This window comes from Ambystoma mexicanum, chromosome 7p (assembly GCF_040938575.1).
Source record: "Ambystoma mexicanum isolate Mex_15411 chromosome 7p, UKY_AmexF1_1, whole genome shotgun sequence".
In the NCBI taxonomy this organism is placed as follows: Eukaryota; Metazoa; Chordata; class Amphibia; order Caudata; family Ambystomatidae; genus Ambystoma; species Ambystoma mexicanum.
In genome coordinates, this window is record NC_090939.1 from 536,352,656 (window position 1) to 536,371,792 (window position 19,137).

A 19,137-nucleotide genomic window follows, 5' to 3' on the forward strand; every position below is an offset into this window, starting at 1 on the left:
GAAGCTCCAGGAACCGTGAGTCTGCAGGAATTTACCAGGAACAACTGACGTGGCACCAGTGTTCTTCAACGAATAAGGTACTGTGTCCGACTGAGGAATTGGGGTGAACCCTTCATCCTCACCAAAAGCGTGTCTTTTTCTTCCTTCCCTCTTATAACTTTTGCCTCCTCTTCAGACAATATTTAAGTACTCCTGTCAACCTTGAATAGTGAACTGTTCTAACTGTGTGATCCTTGGCAACAGGGACCTTGTTCCACTTGACACTGGCGCATGCCTATTGACTTATCTTCGCGTTAGAAGGTTCCCTCTGATTCTCTCTGCCCTGACAAAAGTATTGCCTATGATTTTTATCCCCAACTCTCGTGTTAATTCATGTGCTAAGTGTGTTGGACTATGGTTATATTTCTTCCCGCGGGTACGTGTATCTTAAAGACCGAACTGTCATTACTGTCAAAAAGTGATCGCATATGTATTCCCGGTAACGTCCTTTGTTTCAGACCAACGGTCTGTCAAATCCTAAGGTACTTACCTTGAATTGTTCTGCACAAGGGGAATTGGTTGTGTCTAGTGTATTTGAAGTGTGGTTTTATTTTACTAGAAGTGAGTTTTGTGAACAGATGGTTTAAAAATATACGTACTTAAATGTTTTAACCAGAAACCTTGAGTCAGCGTTTCCTTGAGTCACAGTAATTGTAGTCCTTTGTGTAATCTCTACTACTGCTCATTTGCTCTTGAGATAAGTCTGGCTGCTCAGTCACTGCTACCACTCTTTCTGTGTATTACAGGCTTGTACCAAAGGTGAACTTGTATTACCACTTGTAGTCTTACCTCTGTGCGGTGGTCCCTAAGGGCACTGCATAGGATTCTGTCTAACACTGGGCAACCCCGATTTGTCCCCCTTCCTTGCAGTTGAGCGAGCCCATCAAGCACTGGCCCAGCGCCCCAAGCCCGGAGACTTTCCTAGGCCCATAACTGCAAACATTCTAAGCTACCGGGACAGAGATCATTTACTTCGCACGGGAGAAAAAAGAAGGAAGGCTGGGTTCCCAGACCATCAGAATCCCCCGCCACCCCCCCCCCCCCCCCCGATTGCTCCACTGTTCCTTGGGGTGAAGAAAATGCTTAGGGAACGAAACTTACAATATGCCATACTATTCCCCGCACAACTCAACTGCACTCGTAGAGGAAAACTTTACCTTTTTACCGTCCAGGATGAGGCGATAAAATTTAATCGTGGCACAAATTCCACTGAACAACCGCGCCAATGACATGAGAAAATGCTTGAGCGAGACAAACTACCACATCCGCAATGTTTTGTTAATGGATCCTATTATCCCATCAACCGCCCACCGTCTGTTACAATGTATGGTGTTGCACCACAGGTCCTAAATTGTTGGTTGTGTGGCCGCAGCGTACCCCTCTACGGCTGCAATGGTTGTTTTGAGGGTTCTGAAGTGTGTGGCTCCCTGTTGAAATCCCTATGCGGGTGGGCCAAATTGGCCAGGCTTACCAGAAACAGGACCGGGGGAGAAGGGGGGCGGGGGGTATGAGTGAATCTACACTGCTTGTTGGGAAGGGGCAGTAAGGAAGGGGGGTATTGTGGTTGGGGAAAAACAACATTAAAAATGGCGGAGGTAGCACTGCACTTATGGGGTGGGCAGCACGAGTACACAATAGACATATCCTATGGAAAGGGGCCAAAAATCTGGGATCCACCGTGAACTGTTGCAATGGCAACTAAATTAATGTCATTTAATGTGAGGGGGATTGTCAATTTTACAAAAGCGCAGAATCATCGTGTATGCCCAAAGTCATGGTGTGAAGGTACTCCTTTGCAAGAAACCCATGCTACAAAAATAGCGGCCAGCCTGGCACCCTCCTGGGGATTGAATCAATATTACACCACCTTCTCGACACATGCAAGGGGGGGTACTGATTCTCATTCACAAGTCGATTACATTCACACTGAAAAAGAGCTACAGACCCTGAAGGCAGATACACCATCATGCAGTGCATGATTGCGAATAGAGAATACCAATTGATGAATACATATGGCCGTAATGTCGATACCCCAGAGTTCTTTGATGAAGTGGTCTCTATCCTTATGGGATATGTGGGGTGCAGGCCATATGGGGAGGAGATACGAATCTGTTACTGGATACTGGCATGGATAGAACAGGATCTGCACCAAGGGCGGTGTTGAAGGCATCTCAAAGGCTACAACTGCATATGGCATCACTAGGCTTACGAGACACATAGAGAACTCTACATGCCCAGGAAAGGCAATACACATTCATCAGTGCACGATATCAGGCGATCTAATAGGCAAAGCCGAAACTGTTGATATACTCACCCGCACACTTGGATCATGCCCCAGTGGTGCTGTCCATGGTGCTGGGATTGTCCCCATTCACCCGCACTGCCTGGCACTTTAAATCCGAGGCCCTAAAGGATATAGTATTCAAGGCTGAAATCCGATCCGAGATGGAGACTTTTTTAATCTAACATTCGGCAAGACATGGCAGCAGGGGGTGCGATGGGGGGCCTTCAAGGTGTACATAAGAGGCATGTCCATATCAAGAGAGGCGGGCATATTAAAAAGCGATAATTGATCTCAACAGCTCTGAAGCCAAACTCAAGGGACTGGAACAGGAATCCGCTACAGCAGCTACCCCCTGTTAAGCTAGCACAGATATGAGCAGAATTGGAGATCTTCGAGTCGCATGCCCTGCAAGAAATACGCTACTTCTCATGCCCACAGGCAGCAAGGAAATATGGGGAAGGCGAAAGGCCTGGTAGAAAACTGGCCAGGCTTATTCTGGTGGGGGGGGGGGGGGGTAATTAGGGGGTGTATCGGTCCCGGATAGAGTGCATCACTGACAAACACGGCACATTGCAGTGGGCAGACCAGCAAATACGAGGTGTTCACCAAGGTCTATAGCAATTTGTTTTGTATACATCAGACCAACCACATGACATACACGATCTGCTCAATCATATCCCTTGACCTCTATTAGCCCCTTGACTAGAGATAGCCTGGATAGCCCGATCACATTAGATGAAATAGTGTGGGTCATAACTGAGCTCCCGAAAGGCAAGGCCCCCGGGCCAGACGGCCTCACCTCAGAATTTTATCAAGAACATGTAGTGCTTCTCGCACCACAACTGCTGGAGGTCTGGACCGAATCGCTCAGCGAGCCCATTCTTCCTGCTTCACTACGCGAAGCAACCATAACCGTCCTCTTGAAACCTGGCACTGAATGCCGATCGTATAGGCCCCACATCACTTACGAATATTGACACAAAAATATACTCCAAAATAGCCAATAGATTTCTACAATTAATGACCCATCTGATACATGAAGACCAGGGTGGATTTGTGCCTGAAGCTAGACATCCCTTAATATTAGAAGACTATTTAACGTACTGTCCAGAATAGACCAAAAGGCAGAGGCCGTGGCCGTCGCACTTGATGCCCAAAAGGCCTTCGACGTGGTCTCATGGCAATACATGTGGGAAGTCCTGGAAAAGATGGGCGTGGGAGCCGACATGATTAAATATATTAATTATACACATGTCCCACAGCGAGAGTACTAGCCAATTCTCAAACCTCAGCATCCTTCACACCGAGTAGGTGCCCCCGCCAGAGTTGTCCGTGCTCACTATCCTTTTCGCATTGGTCATCGAACGAATTGGGTACTACATTAGAGCACAACACTCCCAAAAGGGAATGCGATTGAAAAGTAACCCCGGGATAATATCACTATATGCAGATGACTACTGTTATAGGAACCCACCCACAAATTTGGATCCCATACTGAGGGATGTGATCCGCATAGGCACCTTCTCCGGGTTCACGAAAAACTAAATCTGAGATATTCCCGCTCACCATGACAACCCACATGCAAATATATCCCCTCCGATGGTCACCGTGGAGAATCCAATATCTAGGGATCCATGCATCTAGATCAAAATCAACACTAACCGATAACTATACCTCAGCAGTAAGGTATAGTGAGTCTAAAATAACCAGATGGCGCTCCCTCCCGCTGGCTGGGAAACTGTCATTGGTGAAAATGATCTTGGTTCCGAAGCTCCTGTACAATTTTGCGAGCGTCCCCCATCTGGCCTGGAAAACAATATTTTGATGAAACACACAAAACTTGCGCACAATGGCATGCTGGGGCAGTTGGCAAAAAATGGACGTATATGATCTATGAAAGGGGGTTTCACCGCCCCAAACTAAACATTTACTGGATAGCAGCACAGGCCCAATATGCCCCACACACTGGTATACAGACTCTGCTGGGCCCCCTCATGTCAAACTGGAAAGGCAGGCAGAAGGCAAAAATCAATCTTAAGACATTGATCTTGCATCGAACCTATAAGGACGACTCACCATTAGACCCCACTGCATCCACGCCGGCTATTACGTCCAATATCAGCTCTGAGCCCCTATTATAAATGGCTTCCTATTTGGGGAGATCCTGGGCTCGAACCCACGCATGATAGAATGCTAACTCAATACTGGCAATCACTGATACTTTGTACTGAATTACCTCTTCCCAGAAGGGAAATTCATTAACCCCCAAACGTGTGACCCGGACATTCAGAGTCGGCACTGGAAATGCTACAATATTATAGACTTCGAGCCTCCGTCCATGCCATGTGGTCATGCTACCATGATGACCCCCCCCCGCACCCACCCCGATACACCGGAATACACTACATAACCAATTCCAATGGAGGTCGAGGTGTGGTTTCCTCACTATACAAAATTCTACTAGCAAAAAACCCCAGATCAACCCCCTAAGGCACAGGCCAAATGGGCGAGCGAACTGATTTGGAAAAAACTGTGCTCTCACACATGCAAGGTCTCCCTTAACTTCAGGTTCTGCTGCATGCAATACAAACTCCTGAACAGACTATACTATACCCCCCACAGACAAGTTCAACCAACACTTGCCCAAGGTGCCAGTCCGAGGAGGCCGACCACACACACACACGTTTTGTGCATGCAGCAAGCTTCACGACTTCTGGAGTGGGGTGCTGCAGGCACTCTCTGAAATAGTGGGTGCCACTGTAGGTCCTGACCCGGCCGCTGTGCTCTTTGGACTACCGGGTGATGCCAACGTCAAGAAAAGGTCTACTTTTGTGAATATAAAAATTGTATGGTGGCAAAGAAATGTATCCTTTGGTGCTGAAGAGCCCCTCCCCTCCCCTCCCCTCCAACCTTTACAATGTGGTTGAATGCACATGTGAGGAGGAATACATAAACCTCCCAACTACACATACTCGCCCAAAAAATGTATGGCCTGCATTTCGCACTTACCTTAGCAATCAAGCCAAATGTGCTGCTGGATCACCCGCATCAGACATAAATGAAGATCAAAACCAAACTACGCTGTAAACTGTATTGTGAATCTATGCCATACTGTACTGTCAACAGAAATTAGGTGATGTGTAAGTCTGTAATGTAAGCCCTACCTGAATGTGTGTGTGTGCTGTAAACCTCTACCAATAAATACGTTTAAAAAAGAAATTAAAAAAAAGAAATCCCTAGTATCTAGTATAATTCAAAACGTTAACTGGCTTTCAAGCCTACAAACCTCAAGGCATGCCCTTTCGGTCCATCACATAACAGTGTTTTAACTAATTCTAGTAAAACCTTCCAAGTACTATAAACTACCACCACTTGAAAAAGGTACCTTATGTTATCCACTGCAATTGATTTATTTTTTTTGATATGGTTGACTTACAACCTTTCAACCTCTAAATATACATACAGAATTTACAAAGTATAAAATCCTAAAATTAGCATCTAAAAATTAACATTAAAAAAAGAATAAAATAACTTAAAATGCACATTAGAATTCTTGTCCCATGTTAGAACAACCAAATGTGAAGTAATAGAGCAAGATGCAATGGTACCAAAGCACCAGATAAATACAATGATTTGCCCTGGGATGCTTTTTAGTTCCTTATTTATTTATTTATATTTATATAGCGCGCAAGTCGTCCAGGGGCATTGAGGCGCTGTTACTTGCAATAACTTAGTTACATGGTACAGGCATGAAAGCGATTGTTAACACATTATGAATACTACAAGATATCGTACTGTTGTTACAGATATTGCATTGGGACGTATATTACAACATATATGATAAGTATTCGTGCTGGTGTGTCGGGTCTTATGTGAAGAGGGTAGTTTTCAGAGTTTTGGTGGTGAGGGAGGCCTCCCCTCGGATAGTGGGAGGTAGGGCATTCCAGTGAGTGGGCGCGAGATAGGGGAAGCTGGATCCGCCTGCTTTTACTCTTTTTACTAGTGGCACTGAGAGCATGTTGGTGTACGGTGATCTGGTTGGCCTGGTAGTGGAGACGGGGTGGATCCTTTGAGAGAGGTATGCTGGAGCAGAGAGGTGAATGCACTTGTGGGTCAGTGTCAGGGCTTTGAATACGATCCTTTCCTTTATTGGGAGCCAGTGGGCTAGTTTTCTGGCTTCAGAGAGGTGTTCTCTTTTAGCAATGCCTTGGGCTGCCCGGAGAGCATTGTTCTGTATTACTTGTAGTCTCTAAGTTTTTGTTGGAGGTTCCTAGAAAGAGTACGTTGCAGTAGTCTAGCCTAGAGCCGGTGATGGCTCTGGCTATGTTGGTGCAGTTCTCTTTGGAGAAAGGGTCGGACTGCGTTGATAAGTTTGGCATGATATGCAGCTGCTGAGGCTATTGCGCTGACTTGTCTATCCATGGATAGGCTGGAGTCCAGGTAGACTCCCAGAGTTTTGACAGAGTCGGAGACCGGAATTTTAATGGAGTCAATGGTGAAGTGGCTGAATTGGGCATCTAGATTTTTTAGTGTGTCGGGGGAACCTACCAGGAGGAGTTCCGTCTTATCAGAGTTGAGGCATAGACCGTTGTCTGCCATCCAGGCTTGTATGGTGTTGTAGAGGTTGTTGAGGGTCAGGGAGTCAGTGTCATAGTTCCCTGTGAGAGTGAGGAGGATCTGCGTGTTGTCGGCGTAGTTGGTGTAGGATATGCCCATAGCGTCGAGGAAGAGGGGTGGTGTGAAGATGTTGTATATGGTGGGGGAGAGACAGGAGCCTTGGGGTACACCACAAAGTATAATGGTTGGTGATGCGGCGGCTAGGTCAGAGAATACTTGCATGGTTCTGTCTTGTAAGAAAGAGGTGATCCAGGCTGTGGCCTCTGGGGAGAATTTGGCAGTGGAGGAAAGGTGGTGGCATAAGACTATGATCCACGAGGTCGAAGGCTGCGGATAGGTCAAGGAGTAGGAGAAGTGCTGGTTTACCCAAGTCTCTAGCATCGTCCATCTGGTTTTTCAGGTCAAGTAGGGCGGCTTCAGTCCCGTGTCTGGGGCGGAAGCCAGATTGGCGGAGTCCAAGGAGTTTGTTCTCTTCAATGAAGTGCTGGACCTGCAGGTAGGCTGCTTTGTCCAATATTTTGAGGAGGAATGGGACAGTGGTGATGGGTCTGTAGTTGTTGGGGGAGGTGGGATCGAGAGTTGGCTTTTTCAAAAGAGGGCGTACCCAAGCTTCCTTGAGGGAGGCGGGGACTTTCCCTGTGGTGAAGGAGGCATTCACAAGGCTGTTAGGAAGGGAGCTAGCGCTTTCGTGCAGTCTTTGATAATGGAGGCTGGGCATGCATCACCTTTGCAGTTAGAGGGTTTGATGTTGCTCATTATGTTGATGTCTTGTTCCTGAATGGGTTTGAAGGAGAAGGGTAGGGGGGGGATCCGGGGCAGGTGGTGGGATGGGGATATGCTTATTGGTTAAGGCTTGTTTAGTGGCTAGTATTTTGTTTTTGAGGAGGCTTAATTTGGTTAGCATGGCCGTTTGCATTTCATTACACCAGTCTTTGTCTTTGGTGAAATTCTGGGGGGCGGGAGTGGGTGTCTCGAGCTCCCTGAAAATGGCGAAGATTTCTTTTGTGCTAGATTGGGCTTCTGAGATTCTGTATTCAAAGGATTTGGCCTTTGCTTGGGTGATTGCCTTTTTGTATTTGGTGGATAGGGCTTTAAAGATCATCTTGTCTTTTTCAGAGTGGGACGTTTGCCACTGTGTGAGTGCGGCTTTTTTTCTCATTTCGGAGTGTGAGGAGGTCAGGGGTGAACCAAGAGTTGGAGTGGGTAGTGGGTTTGGATTTGCGAGGTTTGAGAGGGGCAATGCAGTTGATAGCTGCTTTAATGGCAACATCATAGGTTGTTGCGAGTGTTTCTGGGTCTGATGAAAAAGGTGGTCTGAAGGCTGGGCCTTGGAGGAAGGGCAGTAGCCTTTCCTTCGTGAGCTGGCGGGAGCTTCTGGCGAGGCAGGGTGGGAGCGGTTGAGGTGAGGGGGCAGCAGGGGAGCTAGTGGTGAGGATGCTAAAGGTGATGATGTGGTGGTCAGACCATGGGGTGGGATTGTTTCCTGTGATGAGTGGGCAGTTGTGCTGTGCTATCCAGTCAAGTGTTCTGCCCTGGGTGTGAGTTGGGCTCAGGATGGTGTTCTTGTAGCCTAGAGCATTGAGGGCAGAGTCAAGGGATTTGGCTGCTATGTCCTTGCTATCCTGGAGCCCTAGGTTGACATCCCCAAGGAGAATGGCTTTAGACTGTTTGAGGTTGTCAGAGAGGAGGTGGATGAGAGAGGCTTGAAAGTCTCCTGTTGGGCCTGAAGGGCGGTAGACAGTGTGTACAGTAATGGTGCAGTGGGGAGAGAGGGTTATTTTGACTTGGAGGTAGTCGCTGTTGTTGGTCAGGGATTTCTCTACCTTTCTGATAGAGAGGCAGTCTTTGGCAATAATTGCTACACCTCCACCTTTGGAGAGGCGATCTTGTCTAGTAATGGAATAGCCAGGGGGTAGGGCGAGGGAGAGCGCGGGGCCGGAGGCCTCATGTAGCCATGTTTCTGAGATCATGAGTAGATCTAAGTCCTGGGAGGTTAGGAGGTCGTGGATGTCTAGAGCGTGGGCATTGATGGACCTAGCGTTAATCATGGTGCATTTCAGGTGGGGTTCAGTAGTGGCTGGGGGCGGGGGGGGTTCATGATGAAAGAGGGTGAGGTGGAGGGGGGGGGGTTGCGCTCTGGGTGTTAGGGGAGGTACACAACACAGATTTGACACTGGGGGGGCTCATTTTCAGAGGTAGTGGACACATGTGGCATAGCATTTGGCACACTGGGGTGCTCATTTTCAGAGATGGTGGACACACTTGTAGTCACATTCGATATGGGGGCAGTACAGTAATACGAAGAGTTAAGTACTTTGTTGGTCGCTGTGTTGGTAGTACATGTAGTGGATGCAGGCTTTGAGGTTTTGCGGGGGAGCCTGGCCTTATCAGCGAGTATAGAGGGTTGTACAGTGCGTGAGCATAGCCGTGTATTACGGGTGCTCCTGGGGATGGGCTGTGAGTTGATGTCGGTTTGCAATGTACGTGCGCGCAACCTGATGCGCCTTGAGGTACAGCATTGGATAGAGAGAAGCTTGCAGGGGTGGTGCTTCTTACCTTCTAGGCACGGCATCGGAGATGGGCAGACGAGCAGCGAAGAGCTGCAAAGAGCACAGGAGGCCTTTTCTCCTGGCCTTCTCTCGTCGGCTTCGCCTCTCGGCCCTCTCCCCCTCCATTTAAAGCGAGAGGGGCGGGGCGGGTGGGCCGACGTAACAAATCAGGACCTTGGGCTGCGGCGGTGAACTTCGTGGCTCCAGCTGATCCTGTTGTTGTAGCTGGAGTCATGGAGATGCAGGCATCCATCTTAGATGGGACTGAGACGGCTGAACACGCGGCCGTGGGCGGGCTGGAGCAGCAGCCTGCTCCGAAAGTAAAGTAAACAGCTGATCTGGATTCCAGCTGGTGGGGGCGGAGAAGTGCTCGCAGCGGAGCTGTAAAGAGCACAGGAGGCCTTTTCTCCTGGCCTTCTCTCGTCGGCTTTGCTTCTCGGCCCTCTCCCCCCTCCATTTAAAGCAGGAGAGGAGGGGCGGGCGGGCCGACGTAACAAATCAGGACCTTGGGCTGCGGCGGTGAACTTCGTGGCTCCAGCTGATCCTGTTGTAGCTGGAGCCATGGAGATGCAGGCATCCATCTTAGATGGGACTGAGACGGCTGAACACGCGGCCGTGGGCATGCTGGAGCAGCAGCCTGCTCCGAAAGTAAAGTAAACAGCTGATCTGGATTCCAGCTGGTGGGGGCGGAGAAGTGATTGCAGCGGAGCTGCAAAGAGCAAAGGAGGCCTTTTCTCCTGGCCTTCTCTCGTCGGCTTCATGTACATATATACCCCCCCACACCTCAATTAAGTAGAGGCTTCAAATAGTCTTCTAACTACAATATTAACCACGGATCACTGCTGATTAATCTGATTAAGTCCAAGCAAATTCACAAATTTCATGGCAGCAATAATTATTCAATTACGATATCCATTAAAAATGCTAAGCCATAACATATCATAACAAAAGAGTCGTTCTGATATAATTGTTTTGAATAAGGTCTTCCGTTCGGGATTAGTGCTGGGCAAAGGGTGTTTAAGCGTTCCAGAGCATTTTTACAAAATCCACACACTCAGAGGTTGAAGCGCTTTTGTACTTCAAGTCAGCCACAAATTAAGCCTGAAGCATAGGTACATTGTTCTTTATTTAGGGTCGGGAAATGTACTAAAAATATCGCTGCAGACTATTCAGACTCTTAATTTGGAAATTACCATTTTTAAAGTTCTCATACTGCATGCAGTGTTGGAAGGTTATCGCTTTTTTTTGCCAGGTCAGGATGTGTCATTAATAAATCTAACAAAATGCCTGCAGCTAACATGTGAGCTGAAATGTGTCTTTTCCACGGTACCAAGTTTTTCACGGTTGACGATTTGAAATAGAAAGCTAGGATTGAAAGCAAAGATCCTTCAACATTATCTGTAACACACGTCTTGTCTAAGTTAAGCATTTTCCAAGTGCAAACCACATTAAGAGACAGCAAGCCAAGTTCATGTCGAATAATACATATTGGCTGACTGGGCGGAAGAGAAAATTGGCCTTCCAATCTTGTCTAGTAAGTCATATCTTGGTGAGCTCTGGTCTCCGCACCATACATTATTGCTGGGACCACCTTTTGCCTGTAGAACTTTATTAAGGGCTATATCCGTAGGTAAAATTACTGTGCTTCCAGACTTTTCTGTCTCTCTCCAACTTGTATGGCAAGTCAGAGGGATGATCATTGATGCCGAGGCCCAAGTAGAAATACTCATTTGTGGTTTCTAAGCGAGTGGCATGTAGATGCCAATTATAATTGGAATTCTTACTTCTGTTGGACTTAACCACAAATCAGAATCTTGGTCCTACTCAAGTTTATAGTTAGCTGATTATCATTAACGCAGGATTCTAAGGCGGAGAGTACATTTTGCGGTCCTCTTGGGGTTTTAGATAATACTACCAAATCATCTGCATACAGAAGCCATGGTAACTGGTATACACCAACTTTTGGGGGATCCGGGATTACTGATTTGAGTTGAAGTCCTACATCAGATTAAAAAAATTAAATAGAGAAGCAGCTAGTATGCATCCCTGTTTAAGACCACGATTATGTCATTATGGGCTCAGATAAATTACCATCAATGGATAGCCGAACTGGAATCAAGGTGTGTGTGTGCAGCTGAGATATCAAAGCTGGGGGGGTGCAATCTGCCTTCTCTAATTTATCAAACAATAGCTATAGAATCAAAAGCTGCTTTCAAGTCAATGAACGCCATGTATATTGGTTGATTGTCTGATGAACAACTACCCAGAATATAAACAGATGGATTGGAGTACCCAATCCCGGAACAAATCCAGTCTGATGTAGATCAAATGCCCTCACTTCCTTAACCCACTTGCAGAAGTCTCTCAGTAGCAATCTTGCAAAAATATTTCCTGGAATATCCAGGAGGGCGATCGGACGGTAATTTTCAGGATGCTCACCGTCACCCTTTTTGGTACGATAATAGACTTTCTCCAGGACAGAAGGGTGCACTTTTGAGTAATAAAGCTGGAGAAAATAATGTAAACGCACTGTGGCCCATTCTTTTGCGGATGTGCTTTCAGCATATAGTTATTAAGTCCATCGGGGCCAGATGCATGAGAAGTACTGAATTTTGTTTATTTGATGGAGTATGTCCGCTTTCTCAATCAAAAGATTGGCATAGTTTGTCCAATAACACCGATCTTGAAAATTAGGCGCTGTATGGGAGGCATACAGGTCCTCGAACTGTTGAATCCACGTCTCCAGTTAATTTGTAAAGGAGACCGTTATTTTTGCAGAATTTAGAATCCTCCAGATTTCAGCACTGTTCTTGGAGGCCACAGTCAATAGCATCAACTCAGAATCTATTTGGTAGAGGATAGCACAGTGGGCTTTTTGCCAATTCCTATATATCATTTCATTTTTTGACAATTCGAATAAACTCCAACCTTGCACGCGGTGGGAGAAACCTCACCTGTCCAATGGATCTATGCAGTTCTTTATTTTTTAGTAATAAAACTTTTACAAATTTCAAATATTAAATTAAAATTCATGTGTAAGAGCATCAGTAATTAGCCAAAATGCATCACAAAATGTGAATACAGATACAATTGCAAATATCAATACAGTCCTGAACTATCCTGTACCTTCCCAAAGGCTCCACACGGCAATATTTTCTGGATCATTTTCCACAGTCGGAACAATGTGGGCTGTAGCCTTCCATTTTTTTAATTTAAGCAGCATGTCCAAAAAGGATCCATATGGATAAACTCATGGTTATAGACAAAAACACCCAAGGATCTCTACAATTGCAGCTGTTAATCCCAGACACTGCGTAAACAGATATCTGGCAGATTCGAAGATATGCTCTTTACGAGGGATATTATAACAAGGCCGTACATTCAACAATGTAGGTAACTAGATAGTCCTTAGCCTAATCATTCTCAGAGCCGGGCTCGGACAACACTTAATATATCTTTGCGCCTATACATGTGTGACACTCGTCACTTGAGCATAAGATTGTAAACTGTGCAAGTGATCATAATTGTTAGTCCAGTCCCACTGACTTAGCTTCTTTTTGAATATCAGTTTTAAAACGTTAAAGCTAGTGCCACGTCTAAAATCTGAGCTGCAAGCAATTATCCCTAGACATTTCTCAATCCAGCTATCAAAATCCCTACTTTCAACTTTCGGAGTGTTCTCAAATGCCATTTGCCAAAAGCAAAAGCAATACACATTGCAAGGAGGTTTTCTTTAAGCTAAAGAACACCATGCCTCATAATAACCTGCCCTTTAAGTGAAAACAGGCCTAACTCCAGTCTAATATATTCTATAGGCATAGACCGAGCCAGACCGATAACAGTTTTCCAAAAGTAAGTATCTCAACTCTATCGAGCCACTGCATATCATACATCGCCAGAGCATCCAAGCCGTAAAGTATCATAGGACTAAAGCACTGCTTGTACAATACAAGGATACCCTCCAATGAATATCCAGCAGTCAGGGAGGCAAATTTGCATATTAAATTTGCTAATTGTTTTGCCTCGAGTCTTTTTGTTTCCTTAATATTTGCATAGACTCATCTCAAGTCCCAGATAGGGATATCAACCCCCCCACAATTACTCCTAAACTCCCAGATAAAACAGGACATTGGTTTCGCTCCTACAATCATCAGCTTAGTTTTCTCCATATTTATAGTTAGGTCATTAGCAATTGTGTATTCAATAAGCTTCTCAAACATACCCTTGATTCCACTAAAAGTAAAATTAAACAAGACAAGGTTGTCCGCATATAACATGCATGGTAACAGACAAGCTCCTATTTTAGGGCAACAGCCCAAGGTTTATGAAAATATTAATTGGGAGATCCACCGTATAAATACAGTAGAGCTGGGGCGCCATGGTGCACCCCTGCTTGACCCCCACACTATTAAAAACAGGTGCAGAGAGTCCCCCCCCCCCTTGTCATCCAACCTAACACGTACCAATGTCTCATGGTGCAGACCTTTTAGAACATTAAGCAGCCACCCTGGGCATCCCCAGCACTCTTAGCCCAGAGTTTTTGCCTACATACCCGGTCAAAGGCTGCCCTAAAATCCATGATTATGGAATATAAGGCCTTCCCACCCACGGTCAAGGCATCTCTACAAAGTATCCATCACTATAAGATTATGATCACTACTGCATCCAAGTCTAAACCCTGTTTGAGCAAAATTAAAAATGTCAACCCATTTTTGTACGGCTGCTAAAACAATGACTCAAAAACGTTTCATATCGAATCCACCAGGGAAAGAAGCCTATAATTCTATGGTGAAGTACGCTCATCTTTCTTATACCAACAGCGCCTGTTGCCAAGATCCAAGGATGCACTGTGTAGAGCAGACTCAATTGAAAAGGATATATAATACTTTTGCCCATATACCAGGATTCAATTTAAGTAAGACGTTGGCAAGGCCATTAGGTCCGGGTGCCCTAGAATTATTTAGTTTCCAAATATTTTCCTTATGGTACCCTCGCTGATCTTCAAATGCCATCCTTGCAGAAACACCCACCCAGTTTGTCTTAATAATGTCTACCCATTCCCGTTCCTGAATGGCATTGAGTATCTTTACTTCATTGGCAGTCTTGGCTGTATTTAGCTGCCGTCATATTACCTTATGATTTCTCTTACTAAGGGCCCCTATCATTTCTTGCCAACGCTGGTTTTTGATGGAAAGTTTCCATCGCTTACACCATCCCCAATAGGCGTTCTTAACCATACTGGTTTACATTTTCTTTTCTTCCCTAGAAAGGGTTGAAACAATCCTTTTTATATCCCTTCTCATGGCACGGTTGGCAACGCGGATCGCTGGGTCAAATGTACGATTCCTTTTGGGGCAGATCGCATATTGCCGAATACAGCACTTCTCAGTAGAGGTAGCCAGGTTTTTACTCCAATCTTCAATGGCATCCCCACAGGTGTGCAACATCAATGGTATTGAAGGAATCAACCGTACTCCCAATCGTACCCAGATCCCTATCATTCCAGTTTATAAGGTTTCCGAAATGGTTGGCATGCGCACCCGAGCAACCAAATCCGCCTTCCTGCATTTTCAATCCATCAGGCACTTCCAGAGTCAGGCCTAATGAATAATGGTCACTACAGCCCAGGTCACGGACTAGGAACTTTCTGGTTGCCAGCAGGCAATCGGTATTTCCAAACAGATAATCCAGGGTGGCAAATGAAGTAGGCCCCTTCCAGGTATGTTGACCAGGTACATCACACTTGCTGCGTCCATTCAACATTCTAATATCCCACAGTTTAAGAAACCCTACCCATTGCTTCCCTCTATGGTTGTCAACACCATGCAGCATAATGCTTCTCGGGGCAACATTAGTATACAATGGGCTGAGTGCATTATCAACACACCGTGCATTAAAATAACTCCCCAGCAGAACTAATCCATCTTCCCCGTTTGCTTTCAGATTATCTGTCAGACACTCCTCCAAATTATGCAGAAAACCATTTATGGTTTTTAAACTAAACTAAGGGTAGTAACTACAAGCAAAGCAAATTTTTCGTTACCGGTATTATGGCTGATCTTTACCCCTCCAGCAGACCCTACATATTGGGTACGTCAAACTTCACGTGAGCACAACCTCACCTCTGGCTAACACCTATTACAAGCCCTCCAGCAGGCCTCCCCTTTTTGCCTTTGCTGGAAAACAGGTGGTACAAGTGGAGGCCTCGAAAGTATACTGGGCAATATAGCCAGGTCTCCTGCAGCATAAATATATTGTGGCCCAAAAGTGTATGTAGTGAGCCATCTTAATTTAATAGGTGCCTATGCCCATGAGTATTTCATCTGATTAGCTCAATGAATCAGCATCTATCAATGTTATCCTGAAAGTGGTGCGTCGGGAGACTCCTCCTACCCATAATTTATGTATCAGTACCCCAGTGCACAGTCCCCATCATCGTCCCACATTCCCCCCTCATGTATAGGTTCCTGGGATCCTAATGCCCCAACGATGTTAAATATAACATCACTGCGACACCACATACTGACAATCTCAGGCCCAATGCTTCAAAGGCATCAACATTGGCACAAAGTAGGGCAGGCACTGCAGGGCTATCCACCCGCAGCAGCACTCATTTAGTAGGGCTATCCCATTTATGTAATGCCAATTCAAGAATGTCGGAAGATTGAACATTGTGCTACCATGGCAACCAGGGCCAACAGATAGTCCTATTCAAAAAAGGGACTGGCTGCCGTGGTGTTCTTTTCCACTAGATTAATCATGCACCCAGGTCTGATTGATTTCACATTCTTGTTCCCACCACCTTAGCTACCTTGGAAGTAGTGAGGGTCAGCCTCATCGGGTAGCCCTTGCAGAAACTTTACCTGGGGTTGAGGAGTCTTGAAATACTCCCCGGTATGGGACGACCCCCCAGCCACAGCCTATTTAGGATGTTCACCAAACTTAAAGATCCAACCCATGGAGATCCCGCACTCTTAGACCCAGCAATGGCCGCTGATTCTCCTACCCCGTGCCGTGAGAGTGTCCACTTATCCAATGGGCCTCGAAGGGTCACACTAGGTCTAGTCCCATCAGCCAAGGTATGAATTACTCTGGTCTTTTGCAAAGCCCATGGCACCTTTTACTCATAACATAGAAGATTTCCCAGTCATCCTGATTTATTAATTGCAGGTTTGATGGTACAGGTGGTTTAACCTGGTTTTCCTTCACCAATTCTACAGGTCGCATCTCAAGTAACGAGAGTTCAGATCTTCCCATCAACGAAATTTCAGTGCGTACTGCCTCAAGCGCATCATCTTCATTTGCAGCTGCAATATTAACTGAGTCTTCTGTTCTCCATGTATTCCCAGATTCATCAAGGGAGATAAAATTATGTCCTTCTACCTGCTCCTCAGACACCTCTGGCACCCTACCCAGGGTCTATTATACCATTTGTTAATGCAGCTGCATCTGCCTTTTGTTGCTCCAAGGGGCAGGACGTTATCATATCCTCGCCTACATGCGCAGATTCAATTGACCGAAGGCCCAGGGCTTTGATCACAAAGTCCAAATGCTGTTGGGTCCTGTGCTGATGTTTCACCAAGTTGGAGCAGATCCTAAAAACATCGTCCAGTCTCTCAGATATAGATTTATACTCGATATTAAAAGAGCCATCAGCCACTAGCCACGGCACCTACAATTCCTTATCCCCCCCCCCCACTCACTGGGGTGCTTTATCGCCAAATAGACAGTCCATATCAGGACTCAAAGATAGATTACCGAGGGGCATGCATCTGTCTGCAGGGGTACTATGCCCAGCGGGTGGCGTTGCAGGGACTTGCATAGGTTAAGCAAAGATCCATTTTTGCCCAGAGAATGCATGTCAGGATGAGCAATCAGCAAAAGTGCACTTAATGGAGTCCAGGGCTTCTCCAGCTACCATCTCCGGTGGAGCTATGATCTCAGTCTCCATCTGCAGACTGACCCTCTGCCCCGACGGCAAACCAGAGTCAGACTGTTCCAAAGTGCAGCCCTCAACTCTCTCCTTACCCATCCCTGGAAAGTAGCCTGGTATGGTAGATTACATCGGGAAATAATCTCTTATCACTTTTCCTCTTGGGGAGATCCTCGATTTGCGGTCAGGACCTGGACTCAGTTGTCATTTCCCTTTTAGGAGCGCATCGCTCCCGAGGCCCACTTGTTTTGTAGTTCTTAATTTCATAATAAAATGACTGTATATATAACATCAATGAGAGCCTCCCAATCAGGGAATGATCCAGTCCTAATCTGTGTAACAACCAATTCACCACATGTGGGAGGGGTCGTTACTATCAGGCTCGAGTTCCGAAAATCCTTCAAATAGTGACACTAGTAAAATCACAGTGCCAGCGTTTTCCAATTGACATGGATTAAAACAAGGCGTTATCTGACCTTCCGTTCAGGCGCAGCACGTCCAAAATAGCTCATTTTGCTTCAACACTCGCCATATGGTAAATGCAGAGCTTCCAGAATAGAAAACGCTCTCCTTAAGGAGTTCAAATCTTAAGTCTCACCTGCCACAACCGGCGAGCGCTAGGAAACAGACAGCAACAGAGTGGCTACTCGGACAAACAACAACGGATAACGAGTACCTCTGCTGCACTCCGCCTCGTGTCGAGTGGTTTAACCGTAGGCCGCACAGCAACCATCACCAATAGAGGCAGAAAGCAGACTCCACCAGTCCTGCAGTCCTACTGAAGATGAAGTGTCGAGTATCGGCCCCACTCCAGCTGCCCCCCTCCCATTATCTATTGAGTTCCCACCAAAGTATGTGACGTATGAAGAACAGTTAAATCAGCAAAGAGCAGCACATGGGCTCTGTCTAGTACCGATCAGTGTAACAGCACCTATTAATATACCGACACCTAAGAAAACCTGGACAGTAAGGTATCCATTAAAAAAGCCATACCTACATTCTAAATATGACAGTTGCTTGAATAAAATACCTGAATAAGCAAAAATGAAGGAAGATGAATGGTGATGTCATAATTGTACTGACGCACATATAGAAGATATAATGACCTGACAATACTGACAAGAGACGAAATACTAAGGAGATACCATGGATAAGTGACATCTTAAGCCCAAGGGGAAGAGGTTGATGTCAAGATGAAGAAACTTGTGCCACATACATGAAGATATTTCGATACGTGTACGGATGCAGGTAACTGCAAGAGGCAAAGAAATCGTGAAGCTTGCTTATGCTTAATAGTCGAAATATTGCGGCAAGCACCAACATTTACAAGTATATACCTCAAGGAGCACTTTATGTATGAATGCACATCCACTATGCATATGAGCAGAATTGAACAAAGGTTACAAAAGGCCTTAGATGGAGTGTGTCGCAGCAAGAAAATCGAGAATCAAGACAGAGCACAACTCAGCTAAGGATGACCATGCCAAGAAGCCAAGGTCTTATCTGGCTGGAATAAGCAAACATTGGATACAAATAAGGAGAGAAGAGAACAGATGATCCTGTTTAGAAAGGTCAAGATAAGCCACAGACATCAGAGAACTGCTAAAATTAAATCAAATATACGAAAAGACAGAGAAACCCGATTTCACGGTGTCCTGTCACGTGACAAAGGCAGGCTGGAAGAGTGAAACTTTTCACACCTACGCATGGATCCC

General features: G+C 45.9%; 1 protein-coding gene across 3 annotated transcripts in view; it reads right to left on the reverse strand.

Moving 5' to 3' along the window:
- ABHD13 (abhydrolase domain containing 13) overlaps window positions 1–19,137 on the reverse strand; it is a 128,994-nt gene that overhangs the window by 90,878 nt on the left and 18,979 nt on the right. Inside the window, exon 2 of one of the 3 annotated variants that reach the window (XM_069636570.1) lies at window positions 2,354–2,445. The exons of the other annotated variants lie outside the window; for them this stretch is intronic. The gene's annotated coding sequence lies outside the window, so the exon portion shown is untranslated. The remainder of the gene's footprint in view (window positions 1–2,353; window positions 2,446–19,137) is intronic. 3 annotated transcript variants of the gene reach the window in all.